This window comes from Bombina bombina, chromosome 5 (genome assembly GCF_027579735.1).
Source record: "Bombina bombina isolate aBomBom1 chromosome 5, aBomBom1.pri, whole genome shotgun sequence".
Classification (NCBI taxonomy): domain Eukaryota; kingdom Metazoa; phylum Chordata; class Amphibia; order Anura; family Bombinatoridae; genus Bombina; species Bombina bombina.
In genome coordinates, this window is record NC_069503.1 from 986094702 (window position 1) to 986112706 (window position 18005).

The following is an 18005-nucleotide window of genomic DNA, read 5'->3' on the forward strand; positions in this document are numbered from 1 at the left end:
TATTTCTAGATGCTTTAATTTTTGTTTCTTGTAATGCCTCTATAGTATTTTCCAAAAGTTTAAGTGGATAGCCCCTATCTGAGAAGTTCTTGGTCATTTCTTTAAGTCTAGTTGTCTGTCTGTCTGTCTTTATTACCAACAATCCTGTTAACTCTAAGAAATTGACTCTTGGGTAATGAATTTACCAATGATCTGGGATGAAAACTATTATACTTGAGAAGGCTATTCTTATCAGTTTCTTTAGTGTAGAGATCAAACTCAAGGTGATGACCTGACTTCAATATTCGAGTATCCAAAAATGGTATAGATTCTTCACTGTAACTGACAGTGAATGACAGGTCCCTCACCTCAGAGTTCAATTCCTCCACAAACTGCGTTCAAGAGATTCCACTTCGCCCCACCATATGCCAAACACATCGTCAATATATCTCCACCAAATGGCTCCATATTGTTTAAATAACTTATTCTTATAGACGATGCTTTCTTCTATTTCACACATGAAAAGATTGGCGTATGATGGGGCCACGTTGGAACCCATCGCCGTGCCCTTGATTTGGACAAACCATTGATCTTGAAAAAGAAAGTAATTCCAATATAGAATTAAACTCAGAAGTTCCTCAACAAAACCAGCCTGCTCCTGACTGTACCCCTTGTTCACCAGGAGTGTTTTTTTTATAACGGCAATACCCATTTCATGTTTAATAGAGGTATATAAACTTCTAACATCCATGGTGAACAAGATGTACTTATCACTGGGAAACTCTAGGGCTCTTGCCTTTTCCAAAAAAATATTAGTATCCTTAAGATAACTGGACATCTTAGTTACCTCAGGCTGGAGGATTTTTTCAATAAACTTAGAAATGTTAGTGTAGATGGAATCCACACTTGAAACTATTGGCCTACCTGGTGGTCTCTGTTTGCCCTTGTGGACCTTGGGGACGGTATAAAAGATGGGATTTCGTGGGGAGGTAACATAAAGGAAATCAAATAATCTTTTATCAATAATGCCTATATCCAATGCTCTCTTTAAAATGGCCATGATTTCCTTTTGTATGTTAACTAAAGGATTTCCCTTTAATGCTTTTTAGGTGCCAGTGTCTCCTAATTGGGACAATATCTCCTGTACATAATACGTTTTGTCCAATAGGACAATTGCCCCTCCCTTATCAGCCCCCTTAAGAATTAATTTGTGCTTTTTCTTTAAACCCTCAAAAGTATTGTTTTCATCTTTTGAAAAATTAGTAAGAATCACTTGTTTACCTTTTTGCCACTTTTTTTGTATGATCTTTATTTTTATATTCATTTTTTAGTTGTGTGACCCCATTCTGAACCAGGTTAATAAACGTATTAACGCTATGGTTATTTATATTAGGGTTAAAAGAACCCTTTTTACGTAAGCCCAATTTCTGTAGCGACCACTCATTTATATGTTCATTAGTATTCTTTGTGCCATGGTCGTTATTAAACCACACCTTCAATTTAATGTTACGGTATCGTCTCTGAAGGTCCTTTTCCAATTTGAAAAAGTCCGTATCACGGAATGGGCAAAATGATAGTCCCTTATTTAGTAGGTCTAGTTATTTGTCATTAAGAGTATATTCTGAAGTATTGATAACTGTGTTACCTTCTTCTTCATTCACATTTTTACAGGGAATGTTACGTTTGATTACCTCTTCGAAGTTTTTTTGTGCTCCGATTTGCACACTTCGTTTGCCGTTTCCTTGGTGTTTACAGCGCCCCCTGTGGCTCCGGCGTTGTCCTCGCCACTGCTTGTAGATTCGCGGGAGTGATGTCTGCCGAGCGTATTGACTCCAGCGAATGCGCCTAGATTTATGCTTTGATAAATCGGCCCATAATTTCGTGCCCCCACATAATTTCCTATACTTCCAGTATTCCCTGTTTATTTGATCACTTTCTTATTACCATCCCCTCTAGATCTCAATGGCACACACACACTCACAAACACACTTACACACACACACACATAACATAGACATACACACACACACTCACACACAATCAGACACACAGTCACACACACACACACAAATAACACATACAGGGAATGCAGAATTATTATTCAAGTTGTATTTTTGAGGATTAATTTTATTATTGAACAACAACCATGTTCTCAATGAACCCAAAAAACTCATTAATATCAAAGCTGAATAGTTTTGGAAGTAGTTTTTAGTTTGTTTTTAGCTATAGCTATTTTAGGGGGATATCTGTGTGTGCAGGTGACTATTACTGTGCATAATTATTAGGCAACTTAACAAAAAACAAATATATACCCATTTCAATTATTTATTTTTACCAGTGAAACCAATATAACATCTCAACATTCACAAATATACATTTCTGACATTCAAAAACAAAACAAAAACAACTCAGTGACCAATATAGCCACCTTTCTTTGCAAGGACACTGAAAAGCCTGCCATCCATGGATTCTGTCAGTGTTTTGATCTGTTCACCATCAACATTGCGTGCAGCAGCAACCACAGCCTCCCAGACACTGTTCAGAGAGGTGTACTGTTTTCCCTCCTTGTAAATCTCACATTTGATGATGGACCACAGGTTCTCAATGGGGTTCAGATCAGGTGAACAAGGAGGCCATGTCATTAGATTTTCTTCTTTTATACCCTTTCTTGCCAGCCACGCTGTGGAGTACTTGGACGCGTGTGATGGAGCATTGTCCTGCATGAAAATCATGTTTTTCTTGAAGGATGCAGTCTTCTTCCTGTACCACTGCTTGAAGAAGGTGTCTTCCAGAAACTGGCAGTAGGACTGGGAGTTGAGCTTGACTCCATCCTCAACCCGAAAAGGCCCCACAAGCTCATCTTTGATGATACCAGCCCAAACCAGTACTCCACCTCCACCTTGCTGGCGTCTGAGTCGGACTGGAGCTCTCTGCCCTTTACCAATCCAGCCACGGGCCCATCCATCTGGCCCATCAAGACTCACTCTCATTTCATCAGTCCATAAAACCTTAGAAAAATCAGTCTTGAGATATTTCTTGGCCCAGTCTTGACGTTTCAGCTTGTGTGTCTTGTTCAGTGGTGGTCGTCTTTCAGCCTTTCTTACCTTGGCCATGTCTCTGAGTATTGCACACCTTGTGCTTTTGGGCACTCCAGTGATGTTGCAGCTCTGAAATATGGCCAAACTGGTGGCAAGTGGCATCTTGGCAGCTGCACGCTTGACTTTTCTCAGTTCATGGGCAGTTATTTTGCGCCTTGGTTTTTCCACACGCTTCTTGCGACCCTGTTGACTATTTTGAATGAAACGCTTGATTGTTCGATGATCACGCTTCAGAAGCTTTGCAATTTTAAGAGTGCTGCATCCCTCTGCAAGATATCTCACTATTTTTGACTTTTCTGAGCCTTTCAAGTCCTTCTTTTGACCCATTTTGCCAAAGGAAAGGAAGTTGCCTAATAATTATGCACACCTGATATAGGGTGTTGATGTCATTAGACCACACCCCTTCTCATTACAGAGATGCACATCACCTAATATGCTTAATTGGTAGTAGGCTTTCGAGCCTATACAGCTTGGAGTAAGACAACATGCATAAAGAGGATGATGTGGTCAAAATACTAATTTGCCTAATAATTCTGCACTCCCTGTACAGTCCCACTCACTCACACACAAAACACAGACATACACACTTAACAAACACACACACAGAGAACACAGACATACACACTTAACAAACACATACACACACTCTCACACGCACATACACACACACATAACACACACACAGGCACACACATAACAAACACACACACATATACATGCATGCACACACATTATAGCATAAATTAACCTCTTCATCATGAAGAGGGATTGCCGTTAAAACACTGTTTTCGGTGATCCCCTCCACTACAGACTGGGGATCGTTGGTGGCCTAGTGAGAGGCATTCCCAGGTTTCATGGGAGTGCTGGTGACATCACTAGGTATGCAAGTGGTAATGTCACAAAGGGTTTGAACCAAGTAGCTGCAAGGGAGCTGTGTGTGTGTGTGTGAGGGAGGGGGGGTATTCAAACCCCTTGATCTCAGCTCTCTTATCGGCTACAAAACCCCTAGATCCTTCATTTGAAAGAGAATCATGAGCAGTAATATCAAGCAGATATTTAAAAAAACAACAACACTTTTTTTGCTTGAGGATGTTACATTATATACACAAAAACAAATCTGGTATGTCTAGTGACCCCTAATAAAGTTTATTTTCTGGTAGACAAGCCCCTCTCTTAAAAAAATATATACATTTTGTTTGTATAGTCAGGTGATTACTGTGGTAATGGTATTTACTTTGCAAGTAAAAAGTGCTTTTATTTATGTACTGCACATGCCATGAATAATAAATATAATAATGACATATTGTGATTCTGCTGGGCCTGCTGAAAACCCCCCACAATATATAATTTGTGTCGGTCACTTACTGAAATTTGACCTACAATAGGGTTTAAATGTAGGTGGCCAAAAAAGCTCAAAAGTGGCTCAGCACTGGGGAGCTTCCATAGGCTCCAATGGGAGCCTCGTTCTTATGCCGGGAGACAAGGCGTAGAAACTAGCGCAGTGAAGGGGGTAATGCAGCATTGGGCAGCAGATTTTAAATATATTTGTATATGAATATATATATTTATGTGTTTAAATGTGTATATACATATATATTTACAACAAACACACAGTTCCCCATAAACCGCAATTTAAAGGCATTTTTTACACTTTTTTTTTTTTGGACACCCCACACCCGCCAACTTTAAACCCTAAAAACTACTTTGTGCAGTTTTTTTCCCTTTATTTTGCAGGATATTTTGAAAATGAATTAGAGATCTGATCTCTGCCTGGTTAATTTTCTGAGCGCTATTTGCTAACGCAAGCTAGCAGTAGCAAGAACCAGCCACTTCTAATGGCTGATTATTTATCTCGTGCCCATAAATAGGTGAATTTGCCCATTTACAGGCGCACAATAAATTAGCGCTCCACTTGTAATCTAGCCCTATATAAGAAGTAAATGTGAAAAAATCAGGGGTTTGAAGAGAGCATTATAAGTAGGAGAAAGGTTACTTTTTTTTAGAGTTAAAATACGTTTCCAATCTAAGCTTTAATATAATTAAAGAAATGTATATTTTTATTATTTGTACATTTATTTGTCTCCATACAAGCATGACATCTGGTTAAAATCATTTCCACATGCATACAATATTTTAATTGGGATCAGATGTTTTTAAAAAAATACATTTTACAAATTAATCTGTACTTCTTTCTCATTTCTTCCAAGGTTTATAAAGGGATAGGCTGACATACACTGCAGAACTGTAAACTTCAGATTAATACAGAGCAATTTTAAAACTGACTTCTGTAAACTATAGGAGCACAGCAAGTTTAGACATGATGCATTGCCAATGGTTCCTACCAGCTTTTGTTACTGGAAATGAGCGTCAATAAATGATGGGTTTTGTTTGCTGGAAGAGAAATTTACATAAGCAGCGTAACTCCTTGCAAATATTTCTGCCAGTACTATAATGATTAGCTAGTAACCACTGTGTTTCTTAATAATATTGCTATTATCAGCAATCAAACACCACTCTGCAATCTTTAGATTACTCTTTTTTACAATGTGTTTTTCCTGAGAATAATATTTCTACTGCTGGGTTCAAATTGCTAAAAAGATTTGACATATGGTTTAATTTTATTATGCTACAAACCTATATCCTTTTAAAGACAGTCATAACATAAATTTATGTTCTCCCTTTAAGGGTTTCAGCTATTTGAGTAGTAGAAATTTCCAGTAAGAGAGATTCACTAAAGCTCTTCAATTCTCAACTTGAAAAATCAGTAAGGGGATTTTTCCAGTCTCTCCAACATCACTAGTTCCTTTGACATCATGGGCTAGATTGCGCGTGGAGCGCTATTTGCTAGATGGAAACTTTTTGTGCGCATTGGGTTGCGCTTGTATTACAAGTTGAAGTAAAGAGTCTGCGCGCAAGCAAAAGCGAAAAGCCATCACACACCAACTAATACCGCAATCACCTTAACGTATTCTCCCCATAAAAGTCAATAGAGAGCCGAGAGCGCAAACGGAAATAAAAAAAAACTAAACTCGCGTTGTAGCCTGAAAGGAGTTACAAAAATGTCACATTCAAATGTTCTTCACATACAAAACAATGCACTTTTTATTGTACATACATATTTCTATATATATCTATACCTGTAAATCTATTCATATATATATATAAATATATATATATATATATATATATATATACTTCCACAATTTGGGTATTATATCCCAAACGTAACAGCTTGTGGAAACTCGGCACCTATATGAAAGAAAACATAATTTATGTAAGAACTTACCTGATAAATGTATTTATTTCATGGTGTCGATAGTCCACGCGGCCCTCACCAATATGGGTTATTATTATTATTTTTATTTAAAGCACATCTTTTTTCCTGCTCCTGATTATTTAGCTTTTACTCCTAAAACATCTCACCACTTGGCTATACGTTAGGGGCGTATTTATCAAAGAGTCAACTTAAAATACGCTTGAATCCCACTATGTATTTGTTGCAAGATTGATGCGCCGTAGTTATCAAAGTGTCAAGATCTGCAAATGTTAAAATTTGTGATGTAATATACACTCCCGCGATCTCAATCCGACCCAGATCGATGCTTGCGTCATTACAGATGTTTCAAATTCAGATTCGATTCTATTTGACACTTTTCCAAATTTATCAAACATTTAACAGGTACGTTCTCGTCTATTCCAACGCAGCGTACCTAGTTTTCAATCCACCACCCTTGAAGCTGCGAATGCCATAGAAATCAATGAGAGTCTGAAAACACAGAAAGCTTATGTTCGATGCTGCAAGAGAATGAAGTATATTACATAATAAAAGTAAATTAGAAACTCTATTAAAATTGTATACCCTTTCTAAATCAAACAATATTATTGCTCCACATTTGGTGCAGTAGTAGATATAGGGATAAAAATTAAAAATACATTACTATTTATCGATTATGTTACAAATTTATCTCTCATTACAAAGCAAGGGGACAATATTATTTCTCCAAATTTTTTGCAAAGTTTTCCCCAAACTTGTTGCACTAATAGATATAGAGATTGTAGTGTTGTGCTTCCTCCTGATTTGGTTAGATGGCACATTGAGGCTTCCATACAAAGATGATGTCATCAAGTGGGCTCTGCTTAGAATCAGAACAGTTTAGAGAAGCCATCTTGTGTCAGTTTGGTGATGCAGTTATAAAGTACAAGTAACAAGGACTGAACCTCAGGATCAGACAAGTGCTGCTAATAAGAATTGTAATGTCAGCTACAGATCACTGCATCAGGATATATGATCAGCTAGCCAGGAAGCGTAAGAACTGTCAGTAACACATTATAAGTTATATTGCAGTTATACAGTTATAATTTACCCTGGATTACTGTCTACAGAACAGACTTTATACAGCTGGTCAGGTAGTGCCCTTGTCATCTTGCATACTACCTGATACTGAGAATACTATAGTGCTGCATACACAGTGTACAGGACTGCTAATATAAGGAGTGCAGCAGCCAATCATTATAAATGACTATATATGTGTATATATCCATTTTACTGTGTGCAAATCTACAGGAGCCATCTTGTTATGTAATCCAGTAAAGAAAGTGCCAGTCTACATTTAGAAGTTGCTAGTGCATCATTCATATAAAGAGTTAATGTTTGCTATGTAAGGACATTACATCTGGCAACAAGAATACTACCACAAACTCACACTATAATGGCTGTATTTGGAGCATTGAAAGAATTTGACCCTGACACAGATAGCTGGGTTTCCTGGACTGAAATGCTACAGCAGTATTTACTTGCCAATTACATTGGAGATACTAAGTCTGTTGCTGTCTGTCTGACAACTATTGGTGCTAAAACATATGAGATTATAAAAGACCTGCTACACCCAGAAAAGCCAACCACCAAGTCATTGGGGCCTATCTATCAAGCTCCGAACGGAGCTTGAAGGCCCGTGTTTCTGGCGAGACCTCAGACTCGCCAGAAACACAAGTTATGGCGCAGTGGTCTAAAGACCGCAGCTCCATAACCCTGTCCACCTGCTCTGATGAGGCGGATAGGAATCGACGGAAATCAACCCGATCGAGTACGATCGGGTTGATTGACACCCCCCTGCTGGTCCACGAGTCTGCAGGGGGTGGCGTTGCACCAGCAGCTCACAAGAGCTGCTGGTGCAATGCTGAATATGGAGAGCGACAGACATATGATAAATAGGCCCCTTTGTCTGAAATAATACAGATCTTAACACAACATTTCCAACCACGGCCATTAGAGATTGCTGAGTGGTTCAAGTTTTATAGCAGGCGCCAAGGAGTACAAGAGACTGTATCTACATTTGCAATCAGTTTAAAGAAATTGGCTGTCCACAAAGTCTATACAAAGAAATTGTTTCCGGACTTACAGGCAATATAAAATGGACAACATAAACATAACAAAATTATAAGTCAAAGGACATAACTATCATTAAATCTAATGTTTGCCTATTAGACTTTATGCCCTCTAAATGTTATATAAGGCTTTATACTATATGGATCCCCAGTAGTAAACCTCTAAAGTTTTTTTTATTTTCTAGCTTACTGTTTTATATCGCATGTAATACCCCGAACCCCCGGGGTCAAGCATCAAATCATATATATTGGTAATCCCCTAAACGTAAGCAGTGGCCACTCTTGGACCCTGAACAGTCAAAGGTGACTATAGGGGAGTGTGATAGGGGCTTATAGCATAAATGTTGTATATAGGGCCACTCCTGGATGCTTAGGTCTGGAGTTATGAACCAGAAGGAAAATATAAGATATATATATATATTTTAATACTGCAACATATATGAGACATTGGCTCTGTAGTATGGTATATGTAGATTGTATAAAAAGTGAAGGGAACAATATAGAAACATTAGAGCGAGACCCTGTGCTTGTAACGAGTAGCATGAGGGATACGGACACCACTGTAGGACTGTTTACATTGCTGAATAAAGACTTACATAGAGAATTAGCATTTTTATAGACTATGCGTATACCTGTTACCAATTATTGAACCAAAAGCGACTTTTGATAGAGGAGAGCCTGACCTTCCATAAAGCACTAGAGATTGCTTCTGTTTTGGAACAGGCCATACGAGACACTAGTTTACTGCAGACGCATTCCCACACTTAGGAAGAACAGGTATTTTTCTCCAATGTAAAGCAACAGACTAAACCAGCCAGTAAATATTCAGCAAAAGCAACATCGCCTATTAACTGTTACACATGTGGAGCACAGAATCGTGTAGTTTCTAAATGCAGAGTTAAAAATGCTTGTTGTCATGACTGTGGTAAAATAGGAACTTAAAGAAGGCTTGCAGAGGATCTCAGCAGAGTGTCTCAAGCAAAACACATAAGAAGGGAAATTACCACATGGCTTATAGTGGAGCCACATCAGATTCAGAAGAAGAAATGACTGTCCAGAATTTGACTGTATACACCATGGCAGCAGGGTCTGAGCCTTTGACTGTTCATGTTAATATTGAAGGAAAAGATTTGACTATGGACTTAGATGCTGGGGCTGCAGTTTCAGTTATGACGATTAAAGATAGGAAACAGCTGAAAATTCCAGTATTGCTGCAGCCTACTACCTTGAAGCTCTAAACATACTCCTGAGAAGTCTTGACGCCACTGGGGTGTGCATCTGTATCTATATGTACAAACAGTAAAACTGCCAATCTTACACTATATATACTAAAATCAGGTGGCCCACCTCTTTATGGAAGGGACTAAATACAGGCCCTTGGCGTGCCTGAGAGCCTCAAAAACAGTGAAGTTCATAATATTGGAGTTGATCGTGCCCAGTGGATTCAGAACATTAAGACCAAATATGCTCTGGTGTTTGAAAATGTTCTGGGAAAAGTTAAGAACAAAAGGGTACGGTTACGGTTGCTGACTCTGGTCCATACTGTGTGATGCTGCTCCTTTCCTGCACTTCCTTTTATGGCCAGACTGGAGTACATCATCCGTGTGAGACAGGATGCAGTCTCAGACTGTGATGTGATGTCATCACTTATTATTTAGCAACGCAAGGGCCTCTGTTCAGTATGCTTTGCCCTTGCGTTGTCTGACCTGTTTGCGAGAGCTCCTGTGTATTACCTGGCTGTCTGACGTCCCTCCTGGTTCCTGATCCCTGGCTTGTTCCTGACTCTGCTGTTCTCCTTGTTCCTGATTCCGGCTCGTCTGACTATTCGCTTTGGCTCCTGACTCGGCTCGTCTGACTACCAGCTCTGGTTTTGATTCCTGGCTTGTTATTTGACTTGTGGACTTTTTATTATTTTTTGCTATTAATAAAGGTGTGATTATTTTTGCACATCTCGTCTCAGTCTGATTCCTGGCACCCTGACATTACACAAGGGCCATGAATCCAGATGGTGCTAATAATCCATCTTTACCTGCCATAATTTCCAGGATAGATGAACAGGATCACCGCTTGGATCAATTTGCACTAGCCCTGCAAACCCAAGTTATGGCTGCTCCTGTTTCCGCTACTGTACCTAGTCCTGCCAGGAGCATGTCCGGTTCTGCAGCTCTACCTCAGCGTTATGGAGGTGATCCTAATCAGTGCAGAGGGTTTTTGAACCAGGTGGGCATTTACTTTGAGATGTTACCTCAGGCGTTTCCCTCTGACAGAGCTAAGGTGGGATTTCTCATCTCGCTACTCTCTGACACAGCTCTTGCTTGGGCTAATCCCTTGTGGGAGACTAATAAACCTGTGATTTCAAATTACCCTGAATTTGTGGCCTCCTTTCGAAGGGTATTTGATGTTCCGGCTCGCTCCTCCTCTGCTGCTAAACAACTCATGTTCATTCAGCAAGGTACAAGATCTGTTGCTCAGTATGCCATTGAGTTCCGTACACTTGCCACAGAGGTAGGTTGGAACAATGAAGCCCTTGTTGCCACCTTCTTTCATGGGCTCTCTGATGCAATTAAAGACGAAGTTGATGCCAGAGATTTACTAGAAGATCTCGAGGCATTGGTGTCTTTTTTTTATCCTAATTGACATCAGACTAAGTGAGAGGCCCTCTTTCAAGGAGCGCTTGGGAAAGCCTCCTGTTCCATTGTCTCTTACGTGTTCGTTCCCACTCATTCCTCCCTCTCCTCCCATGCCTCCTGGTCCCAAGTCACCAGGTACTGCTGAGCTGATGCAGTTGGGATTCACGTGTCTCTCCATGGCGGAGAGGGCCTTTAGGAGGAGGGAGGGGCTCTGTCTCTATTGTGGGTTACAGGGCCACCTTTTGAAGTCTTGTCCTACACGGCTGGGGAACGCTCACACCTAAGGTTCTGTCAGGGGCAGATCTTGGGTGGTTTATCCTTGTCCCCGGAACCGCTAAAGGAGAAACCTTTGGTCACGGTTGTCCTTTCCTGGGTGAACTCCTCCATAGTCACCCAGGCTCTTGTTGACTATGGTGCTGCAGGCTATTTCATTGACAGTGCTTTTGTATCAAAGCACCCCATTCCTGTTTTGCCTCAGTCCGTTCCGCTTGCTATTGAGGCCATTGATCGCAGGCCCATTCAGTCCGCACTCGTTACTCACGAAACTGCTCCGTTATCCATTGCTGTTGGGGCTCTCCATTTTGAAACCCTCCAGTTCCAGGTGATAAACTCTCCGCATTTTCTGATTGTTCTGGGTTATCCCTGGCTCCAAAAGCACAATCCCAGTCTCGACTGGCGCAGGTCTGAAATGTTTTCGTTGTCTCCGCAATGTATTTCCACTTGTCTTCAGAAACCAGTTAAAGTCTTGTGCACTTCTTCGGTATCTCAATTGCCAGAGGAGTACCGAGAGTTCCTAGATGTTTTTTACAAGGTGCGTGCTGGTACGTTGCCTCCTCACCGGTCTTACAATTGTGCCATAGACCTGCAACCTGGAGCCATTCCTCCTCGGGGCCAGGTTTACCCTCTGTCTGTTGCGGAGAATTGTGCTATGGAGGACTATGTTGCCGATGCTCTGTCGCGGGGATCATCCACAAATACTGCTCTCCTGCAGGGGCTGGCTTCTTCTTTGTGAAGAAAAAGGGTGGCGAGTTAAGACCATGCATTGATTATAGGGGTCTTAATCATCTTACCATTAAGAATGCTTACCCTATTCCTCCCATTACAGAACTCTTTGACCACCTTAAGGGAGCTACGGTCTTTACTAAACTTGATTTGAGAGGAGCCTACAATCTCGTTAGGATCAAGGAGGGCCACAAAAGGAAAACAGCATTTAACACCAGGAGCAGGCATTATGAGTATCTTGTAATGTCCTTTGGCCTATGTAATGCTCCTGCTGTTTTTCAGGAATTTATTAATGATGTCCTACTAGATATGTTGCAACAGTGTGTTGTGGTGCACTTGGACGACATCCTCATACACTCACCCACACTTGAGGCTCATCATTCTGATGTTACACGGGTTCTTCAGAGACTACGTGAGAATGGCCTGTTTTGTAAACTCGAGAAATGTGAGTTCCATCAGACTCAAGTAACCTTCCTAGGTTATGTTATCTCCATTGCAGGGTTCTCCATGGATCCTGACAAGATATCTGCAGTTCTGCAGTGGCCTCGCCCAGTTGGTCTATTCAACGTTTTTTGGGGTTCGCCAATTACTATAGAAGGTTTATTAAAAACTTTTCTTCCTTGATCAAACCTATCACAGACATGAACCGTAAAGGGAATGATCCACTCCATTGGTCACCTACTGCCATTAAGGCCTTTGATAGTTTTAAGACTGCCTTTTCTGCCGCTCTAGTTTTGGCTCATCCTAACCCTGTCCTGCCTTTCATTCTTGAGGTCGATACGTCTGAGACTTGAATAGGTGCCCTCTTGTCTCAACGTCCTACGCCTGATGGTTCCTTGCATCCGTGTGGTTTCTTCTCTAAGAAATTGTCTCCAGTGGAGTGCAATTATGAAATTGGCGACAGGGAATTACTGGCCATAATTTTGGCACTCAAGGAATGGAGGAATCTTCTCGAGGGTACTAGCTTGCCAGTACTCATTCATACTGACCACAAGAATTTAACTTATCTATCTGAAGCAAAACGTTTGTCACCCCGACAGGCCAGATGGGTGCTATTTTTGTCTCGGTTTAATTATGTGGTCTCCTACCTGCCTGGTAGTAAGAATGTTAGGGCTGATGCCCTCTCTCAACAATTTTCCCCTCTGTCCAAGGAGGAGTCTGTACCTACTCCAGTTATACCTCCTGACCATATTTTGGCTACCATACGTACCAATTTGACTTCTCCCTTGGGGGAGGAGATCCTGGCTGCACAAACCAATGCACCTCCTGAGAAACCTAGTGGTAAGTATTTTGTTCCTGAGCATCTTCGAACTAAACTTTTGCACACTTACCACTATCCTAAAGCCACAGGTCACCCAGGTAAGAACCAAATGATTTGGTCTGTCACTCTGCAATTCTGGTGGCCAGCTCTTCGTTCTGATGTTGCTGCGTATGTTGCCTCCTGCTCAGTTTGTGCACAGAATAAGACTCCGCGAAGTCTTCCTGTGGGTCTTCTTCAACCTATTGCTAATGGTGAGCGTCCTTGGACACATCTTTCCATGGACTTCATTTTCAAGCTCCCTGTTTCCAATGGCAATACTCTTATCCTTATGGTGGTTGACCGTTTTTCTAAAATGTCACATTGCATTCCCTTGAAGAAGTTGCCTACCGCTCAGGAGTTTGCCTCAATTTTTGCCTGGGAGGTCTTCTGTTTACATGGGTTACCTAAGGAGATAGTGTCGGACCGGGATAGCCAGTTTGTCTCCAGATTTTGGCGTTCCTTTTGTGCTCAAATGGGGATCCAGCTTTCCTTCTCCTCGGCATATCACCCTCAATCCAATGGGGCTGCGGAACGGTCTAATCAAGCTCTGGAACAGTCCCTCCATTGCTATGTCTCAGATCACCACAATAATTGGTCTGAACTGTTACCTTGGGCAGAGTTTGCTCGTAATAGTCCTATTAATGCTTCCTTCAAGTTATCCCAGTTCATGGCGAATTATGGGTTTCAACCATCCTTGTTGCCTTATTCTTTCATGTCTCAGGGTATTCCGGCTTTGGAGGAGCATCTCCGGCAACTCTGTTCCATGTGGGTGCAGATTCAGGATTGCCTTCATCATTCTATGCAGCGCCAAAAGTTCCAGGCTGATCGTAGGCGTCTGCCCATGCCTTCCTACCAGGTTAGTGAGAGAGTTTGGCTGTCCTCCCGCAACTTTGTGTGCCTTCCAATAAACTAGCTCCCCGTTATTTGGTCCTTTTCGAATCCTGTGGCCTACGCTCTTGACCTTCCTTCTGCAATACCACTGTGTTGCCTCGTCCCCGTCTTATTTTTGTTGACAACCATGAGGAGTATGAGGTCAGCAGCATTATTGACTCTTGTATGTCCAGGGGCCGCGTACAGTATTTGGTTCACTGGAGGGGCTACAGTCCAGAGGAGCGTTCATGGGTTCCCTCCTCTGATGTTCCTGCTCCCGCCCTCCTCCGTGCCTTCCATGCCGTTTCAGCAATAAGCCTTTTGTCCTCCCTCGGGGGAGGGGTCGTTGAGGGGAGGGTACTGTCATGCTTTTTTCCCTGTTTTGTTCGCCATGTGCTGCTGGCAGCCATTTTACTCACCTCTCTTGCTGACTCTGGTGCATACTGTGTGATGCTGCTCATTTCCTGCACCTCCTTTTATGGCCAGACTGGTGCACATCATCCGTGTGAGACAGGATGCAGTCTCAAGGTTGTGATGTCATCACTTATTATTTAAAGGGCCTCTGTTGAGTATGCTTTGAACTTGCGTTGTCTCAGACCTGTTTGTGAGAGCGTCTGTGTATTACCTGGCTGTCTGATGTCCCTCCTCGTTCCTGATCTCTGGCTTGTTTCTGACTCTGCTGTTCTCCTTGTTCCTGATTCCGGCTTGTCTGACTACTCACTTTGGCTCCTGACTTGGCTCGTCTGACTACCAGGTCTGGTTTTGATTCCTGGCTTGTTATTTGACTTGCAGACTTTTTATTATTTTTTGCTATTAATAAAGGTGTGATTATTTTTGCACTTCTCGTCTGATTCCTGGCACCCTGACATAAGGGCAGGAGTTGATGCTGAAGTGAGGAGGTTAGAAGAGTTAAAGATTATAACCCCAGTGCATTGTAGTGAGTGGGCTTCTTTTATTGTACCAGTAAGGAAGAAAGAATGACAGATCTGAATATGTGGAGACTTTAGGATGGTGTTGAATGAATCGTTAGCAGTGGATAAGTATCCATTACCCAGGACAGAAGAGATTTTTGCTAACTAAGCTGGGGGACAACATTTCACAAAGATTGATTTTAAAAATGCTTACCTTCAACTTGAAGTACATCCAGATTCCCCCAAGTTACTCACAATCAATATTCACCGTGGTTTATTTCAATATAATCGTATGGTCTTTGGCATTGCTCCTGCTCCAGCCATCTGGCAATGCACCATGGAAGAACTGTTAAATGGACTACCCCATGTCCAATGCCTTTTAGATGACATGTTAATCACTGGCAGGATGGAAGAAAAACATTGACACAATGTAGAGAGGGTACTGCAGTGGCTAATGACCTACGGGTTGAAGGTCAACTTGGAGAAGTGTGCTTTCATGTATGACAAATTAGAATTTTGTGGCCATGTTATAGATTGTCATGGTCTACACACTGCTGATGACAAAGTCAAGGCCTTGCAAGAAGCTCCTATACCACAGAATGCATCACAACTACGATCATACCTTGGTCTCCTTAACTATTACCACAGTTTTCTTCCACAGTTAGCCCATACGTTACACCCACAACATCAGCTTCTTGAGACAGATCAACCCTGGTTGTGGAACAGTGAATGCAATCAAGCCTTCCAGGAATCCAACAACCTACTCCTGTGTTCCCGCATGTTAATGCACTATGATCTTCAGAAACCACTCATTATAGCATGTGATGCTTCATGGTTTAGGGGCTGTCTTGTCACACACAATGCCAGATGGGACAGACCGATCGGTAGCCTTTGCTTCTCGTTCTCTAACGACAGCAGAAAATAACTATTCTTAATTAGACAAGGAAGCATTGGCCATTGTATGGGCTGTTAAGAAGTTCCATAACTATATTTACGGTAACAAATTTACTCTTTTAACTAACCATAAGGCACTGCTGACCATCTTTAATCCAAGGAAGGGAATTTCAACCACTACAGCAGCTAGATTGCAAAGGTATGCTCTAACTTTGGGAGCGTATCATTACTCCATCAAATATCGGGCCCATGATTCCCATGGCAACGCTGATGCCATGTACAGGCTTCCACTAATGAATTCCTCACCAGTTGTTCAAGAAAGCCTTCCAAGTTTTTGTTTTATGGGTATAGTACATGCCAAACAAATTGCAAAGTAGCATAAATAAAAAAGAGAGAAGCGCTCAACCTGAGAACGAACAATAGCATGATAGCTTGTTCTATGGCTAGTTAACACCCAAAAGGCAGCCTATTTTTGCTCAACATGTGCCTTTTACAAAGAAGAACTTTTCTGAAGCATATCAGTCTGATCCTGACTTCACAGTACAGTCCAGCCCTGAAATACCAGACAATCCCTCTCTGAACGAGAGAAACAGCAAAACCCCAGACGTACGTTTTGGCCTATTGTGGGCCTCATCAGTGAGGTGCAGCCATATCCCTCTAGGCACAATGGACAACGGGTTCACGTCTGGATTCGAGCATCACACTTAGGGAGACTTCCCTAAGTGTCATAATTTGCATAAATAAAAAAGAGAGAAGCGCTCAACTTGAGAACGAACAATAGCATGATAGCTTGTTCTATGGCTAGTTACCACCCAAGAAGCAGCCTCTTTTTGCTCCACATGTGCCTTTCACAGAGAAGAACTTTCCTGAAGCATATAAGTCTGATCCTGACTTCACAGTACATTCCAGCCCCGAAATACCAGGCAATCCCTCTCTGAACAAGAGAAACAGCAAAACCCCAGACGTACATTTTGGCCTATTGTGGGCCTCATCAGCGAGGTGCAGCCATATCCCTCTAGGCACACTGAGCAACGGGTCCACGTCTGGATTCCCGCATCACACTTAGGGAGACTTCCCCAAGTGTCATAATTGGCATAAATAAAAAAGAGAGAAGCGCTCAACTTGAGAACAAACAATAGCATGATAGCTTGTTCTATGGCTAGTTACCACCCAAGAAGCAGCCTCTTTTTGCTCAACATGTGCCTTTCACAGAGATGAACTTTCCTGAAGCATATCAGTCTGCAAAGGAAACAGCTTGTGATACTGAATTACAACTTCTGGCAAAGTATTTGAGAGATGGCTGGCCAAGAACCGGCTGTGATGTGCAGCAATCATACATACTACGAGCGAAAGAACTGGATGTATTTTATGGGGTGAGAGAGTTCTGGTTCCTAACGGGCAACGGCAAGCTACGTTAAAACTCCTTCTTGAAGGACACCCAGGCATTGTCAGAATGAAACAGAAGGCTAGGGGTCATGTTTGGTGGCCTGCCATTGATAAGGACATTGAAAACTATGTTATGGCATGCAAAGGGTGTGTTCAAGCTCAAGGACAGCTTCCACTAGGAGCTGTACAACCATGGGACTGGCCTACTACTCCTTGGGAGAGACTACATTTGGACTTTGCTGGTCCTATTGATTGACATACTTCAAGGGACACTGAACCCAAATGCTGATTGGTGGATAAATTCATCCACCAATAAAAAAGTGCTGTCCAGAGTTCTGAGCATACGCTGTCGGCATTTATCATTGCACAAGCAGTTCTTGTGAATAAATATATGGAATTTAAAGGGAATTAAAAATGTCTGATATTTTGGGCAAGTTCTGCTCTGAAATTCCTGGTAGCAAAGGGGTTCTTCCCTTAGAAGAAAATATTACTTTTAATTTTATATAATGGACTACACAATGAGTTATTTTCTCTCTCTCTCTCTCATTAC